Raw genomic sequence first — 6049 nt, forward strand, 5'->3', positions numbered from 1 at the left:
ACTAACTTGGCCTGTCATATAGGCTTGGACAAGAACACGGTGGGAAAACTGGATATTTGCAATGAGGCTTGTTGGTCATCCCCTCATACTTTTATGAGGTTCTACCGACTAGACATCACTGCACCTTCATTGGAGCATACTGTCCTCAGTGTCGGGGTCTCTGAGGGTTGATACGTTGGGACTACCGTGTTTCGGAGAGTATGTGCAATACGGGAGTTGGCCCTATCCCACTGTGATGTAGAACAAAAAAAAAACGGGGGAAAAAAACAAAGGTCACTTGCGTAACCCTGGTTCTCTGATATTAGTAGTAAGACATCTCACCACATTACCCTACTCGCAAGAGGGTGAGGAAGTTCAGCGTGCTCGAGAATGATCAGAGGGCAGGCGAGTGGCTCTTTAGTACGAAGGGGCTCCTCATTTACCAGTCGACGTATATGATTGGTTATTCAAGCTACTTAGGAGATTCTGGTGAATCCCACTCTATGATGTCAGATAATATCAGAGTACCGGGGTTACACAAAAATAACAAGTTACCTAGAAGTAAAGTCAAATAAAATAGTATGTCACATGCTTTTTAAACATGTGTCGACTAACAGTGAAATACTTACTTTCGGACCTTCCCAAAAACACAGAGAAGATAAATAATAAAAACTGAAAAAAATAACAAGAGGAATAAATACACAATGAGTAACAACTTGGCTATATACACAGGGTACCAGTACCAAGTCATGTGCAGGGGTATGAGGTAAGAGAGATACTGTACATATACACTAGGTAGGGATAAAGTGACTAGGCAACAGGATAAACAGTAACGTATGTGATGAGTCAAAACAGAGTAAAAAAAGGGTAAATGCAGATGGTTGGTATTGGTTAACGATTTAACTAAGACTAACTATTTAGCAGTCTTACGGCTTGGGTTCAGGGTCCTGTTGGTTCGGGACTTGGTGCATCGGTACTGCTTGCCGTGTGATAGCAAAGAGAAGTCTATGACTTGGATAGCTGGAGTATTTTACAATTTTTAGGGCCTTCCTCTGACACCGCCAGGTATAGAGGTCCTGGATGGCAGGGGGCTCGGCCCCAGTGATGTACCCACTGTAGCCCCTTGTAGTCGGATGTCAGGGAGTACAGGAGGGGACTAAGCACGCACCCCTGAGGTGCCCCCGGGTTGAGGTTCAGCGTAGCAGAGGTGTTGTTGCCTACCCTCACCACCTGGGGGCGGCCCGTCATGAAGTCCAGGATCCAGTTGCAGAGAAAGGTGTTAATACCCAGGATTCTTAGTTTAGTGATGAGCTTGGAGGGCACTATGGTGTTGAACACGGTGTTGTAGTCAATGAACAACATTCTCACGTAGGTGTTCCTTTTGTCCAGAGGCGAAAGGGCAGTGTGGAGCGCAATAGAGATTGCGTCATCTGTCGATCTGTGGTGCGGTATGCAAATTGGAGTGGGTCCAGGGTGCATGGGATGATGGTGTTGATGTGAGCCATGACCAGTCTTTAAAAGCATTTCATGAATACAGATGTGAATGTTACAGGGCGAAAGTATTTCAGACAGGTTACCTTGGCGTTCATGGGCACAGGGAGGGACTATGGTGGTCCGCTTGAAACATGTAGGTACTGTGTTAGTGAAGACGGTTGCCAGCTGGTCAGCACAAGCTGCCAGAACAGCTTCAATACGCCTTGGCAGAGATTTTACAAGTGTCTGAATTCCCTCATTTGGTGTTTTGTTGGTGGTTGAAAATGCTGTCTCAGGCGCTGCTCCAGAATCTCCCATAAGAGTTCAATTAGGTTTAGATCTGGTGACTGACACACACACACACTTTAAACCACCTATGCTCCTTTGCAACCTTGTCTCAAAGCATTTCATATTATTCTGTACGTAAACCCGAGACACACCATTTAGTACGATACTGTATGTTGTTTCATATGGCATGCATTAATTTGTTGATGTCCATCCTCCATTTCGTATGATATGTTACGAATTACAATTTGTATGATGTTACAAATTGCAATTCATACAATATGTTAAATATTTGCAAAAATGTGCAATATGTTACAAATTCCAATTTAGCTGGCTAACGTTAGCAAGGCTAGGGGTTAAGGTTAGAGATAGGGGTTAGCATACATGCCAAGTAGATAAAAAGTAGTAAGTAGGTGCAAAGTTGGCCGTGATGAGATTCGAACATGGAAACTTTGTATATTTGTTTAGATTATATATACACAATCGTTGAAAAGTTTGGGGTCACTTAGAAATGTCCTTGTTTTTGAAAGAAAAGCACATTTTGGCCATTAAAATAACATCAAATTGATCAGAAATACAGTGTAGACAATGTTAATGTTGTATATGACTATTGTAGCTGGAAACTGCTGATTTATGGAATATCTACATAGTCGTACAGAGGTCCATTATCAGCAACCATCACTCCTGTGTTCCAATGGCACGTTGTGTTAGCTAATCCAAGTTTATCATTTTAAAAGGCTAACTGATCATTAGAAAACCCTTTTGCAATTATGTTAGCACAGCTGAAAACTGTTGTCCTGATTAAAGAAGCAATAAAACTGGCCTTCTTTAGACTAGTTGAGTATCTGGAGCATCAGCATTTGTGGGTTCGATTACAGGCTCAAAATGGCCCGAAACAAACGCCTTTCTTCTGAAATTCGTCAGTCTATTCTTGTTCTGAGAAATTAAGGCAATTCCATGCGAGAAATTGCCAAGACACTGAAGATCTTGTACAGCGCTGTGTACTACTCCCTTCACAGAACAGCTTCATTAAATAGTACCCGCAAAACACCAGTCTCAACATCAACACTGAAGAGGTGACTCCGGGATGCTGGCCTTCTAGGCAGAGTTGCAATGAAAATGCCATATGTCAGACTGGCCAATAAAAATAAAAGATTAAGATGGGCAAAAGAACACAGACACTGGACAGAGGAACTCCGCCTAGAAGGCCAGCATCCCAGAGTTGCCTCTTCACTGTTGACGTTGAGACTGGTGTTTTGCGGGTACTATTTAATGTTTTGAATGGTCATCCAACTCGGAATTGAAAGTCAGGAATTCTGGCTTCTTTTTAGAGCTCGACCTGAAAATCACTAACATCATCATGATTCGACCTTGTTTTTTCAGAGTTCCCAGTTGTCTTGAAAGCAACATAAATCCAGAGAATGCCAGACTTTGATGACAACATTTGCTCACCAAGGACCCCCGCACCACCTTTCTGTTCAAGTGAGCACAGCACAACAAGGTGAGTCCAAAAATGTCTTGTATGCTGCTGCATTAATGATGTAATATGCCAGGGAGATATGTATACTGTAGCTAAGAAAGTAATACTAAGTGTATGTTGTGTAGTAAGCTGCTAGTAGCCCATGCGCCTCACCCTAATAATTTGGTCCCTTTTCTGCTCTTAATTTCGCCTACTGTTTGGACGGTGGTGCACTTGTAGCCTATAGCCTGCTTTAGAGAAATGTAATCATTGAATATTGTAAGAGCTTTCAATGTCTGCTTATATGCCCCCTTTATTTATCCTACAGTTCTGACTTGGTGTAAAGTGAGAACGCTGTAAGAACGGCCCATGTTCTGAATTCTGTCGCTATACATTTCAAAAGTGCTGAACAAATAGTTATATTGACTATGTCCGTCCTAGCTCGCTCATTAATGTCTTAATCGAAATTACGGATTGCCTCCTTCCCCACTCGTTGTCCCCTTATGCCTTAGTTTGTACATCTTAAATTGTCAGTAGAAACCCCATTTGTTTAAGCAAGTCAGATATATTTTTTAAAGGTAGTAAATGAAGCTGAATGAACTGTTTCGCTGCCAGACAAGGCTCCGCTGATAACCAGGTGTAGCAGAGGTGTTGGGACAGCTTTATGTCGGCCCTTAATTGCACCATTATAGTACAATTAAAGTATTGTTTAGTGTTGTGGATTTGCTGGCATGCACCTAAAACATATTTTTTTGTCCCACCAAGATTTACGTGCTAAAATCGCCACTGCATGTAAGTCGTTTGAATGGGGGCATCACTACCAGAGCAAGCCAGGGATGAGCTCCGAGCATAGACATGCCCATGGCCCTAATGCCAGCGCACCCATCAGCTACGTCAGCAGCTCCCAGCTCAGAGGTAACTGGTTTGGATTTTGAATGTAAATCGATATTTCAGAGACATGTTGTCTGTGATATTTAAAGGATATAATGTGTGTCTGGTAGCCTGGTCCCAGATCTGCCGTCTTGACAACTCCTATAGTCATTGTTATACCAAACATGTTTGACAATGATCAAAAGAGTTGGCAAGATGGGACTAAGATAAGGGAACAGGCCATTTATCTGTTTGTATGTTTCTCAAGGTGAATGTGTTGAGGCCATTATGGGAAGCCTAGTGTATCCTCGTTATGTCCCCTCTGGATGAGTTCTATGAGGGGCCCATTCCCATCAAGGAGGTTACCTTTTGCTCACCTCAAAGACAACATCAAGGAGCAGTTCCTGGCACAGACGTGCCAAGTTTGGAGAGGTGGAGGAGATCTTCACCAGCACCAGGAAGGCTAAGGACACGGTCAAACACCTGCACAACATCTCATGGGCAACATTGTTCACACTCAGCTGGATATCAAAAGGTAAGACTTGGCTTTATGCCTGTGTGGTTTTAGTGTTGGGGGAAAAAAACTTGTGATTAATATTGAAGCACAGAGGAGTTTTATGGAGACATGAGAAATTGTACTCAATATTCCAGGCCTTTGTCAGGGAGGTGGGCCTTGGTCAGAGAGGTGAACAAGAACCCGATGGTCACTCTGACAAAGCTCCAGAGTTCCTCTGTGGAGATGGGAGAACCTTCCAGAAGGACAACCATCTCTGCAGCACTCCACCAATCAGGCCTTTATGGTAGAGTGGCCAGACAGAAGCCACTCCTCAGTAAAAGGCACATGACAGCTTGCTTGAAGTTTGCCAAAAGGCACCTAAAGGACTCTCAGATAAAACCAAGAGCGAACTCTTTTGCCTGAATGCCAAGCTTCACGTTTGGAGGAAACCTGGCACCATCTCTACGGTGAAGCATGACGGTGGCAGCATCATGCTGTGGGGATGATATTCAGCGGCAAGGACTGGAAGACCAGTCAGGATCGCAGGAAAGATGAATGGAGCAAAGTACAGAGAGATCCTTGATGAAAACCTGCTCCAGAGCACTCAGCACCTCAGACTAGGGCAAAGGATCACATCCAACAGGACAACGACCCTAAGCACACAGCCAAGACAACGCAGGAGTGACTTCGGGAAACAAGTCTCTGAATCTCCTTGAGTGGCCCAGCCAGAGCCCGGACTTGAACAAGATCAAACATCTCTGGAGAGACCTGGAAATACCTGTGCAGCGACATCCCCCATCCAACCTGAGAGGACCTGCAGAGAAGATTGGGAGAAACTCCCCAAATACAGTGTGCCAAACTTGTAGCATCATACCCAAGAAGACTCGAGGCTGTAATCGCTGCCAAAGGTGCTTCAGCAAAGTACCGAGTAAAGGGTCTGAATACTTATGTAAATGTGATTTAAGTTTTTTATAGAAACCTGTTTTTGCTTTGTCATTATGGGGTATTGTGTGTTGATTGAGGGACAAAAATAATTTGATCCATTTTAGAATAAGGCTGTTAACAAAATGTGGAAAAAGTCAAGGGGTCTGAATACTTTCCGAATGCACGAGACTGAGAAAAAACGAATTATACATTTTATTTCCATCTCTTTTCCCAACCTATTTGAAGGCTTCTAAAACGCAGCAATCACCTTGGTGGAGGATGAGCTTCATTACCATCTCAAAAGTTTTCAGGAGAGTCAAACCAAAACCTTGTAGTCGCTTCGTGGAAATGCCCATTTTGGTTCAGTATTAACTTTTGTATGGAGGTATTTAGAGATTCATCCCATAAAAGTAATGATTTGTAAAAACAAAAACGGGAAGATATTTCTAGATTGGCTGGTGCATATGAACACTGACCTGAAAAAAATATTATTTTCATTTCAGCAGGAAGGAGAGAATAATAAGTTTGGGAATCGTACCAGGTACACTAAGTAACAGAAAAGA

Source organism: Salmo trutta, chromosome 7 (genome assembly GCF_901001165.1).
Source record: "Salmo trutta chromosome 7, fSalTru1.1, whole genome shotgun sequence".
NCBI classification, from domain to species: domain Eukaryota; kingdom Metazoa; phylum Chordata; class Actinopteri; order Salmoniformes; family Salmonidae; genus Salmo; species Salmo trutta.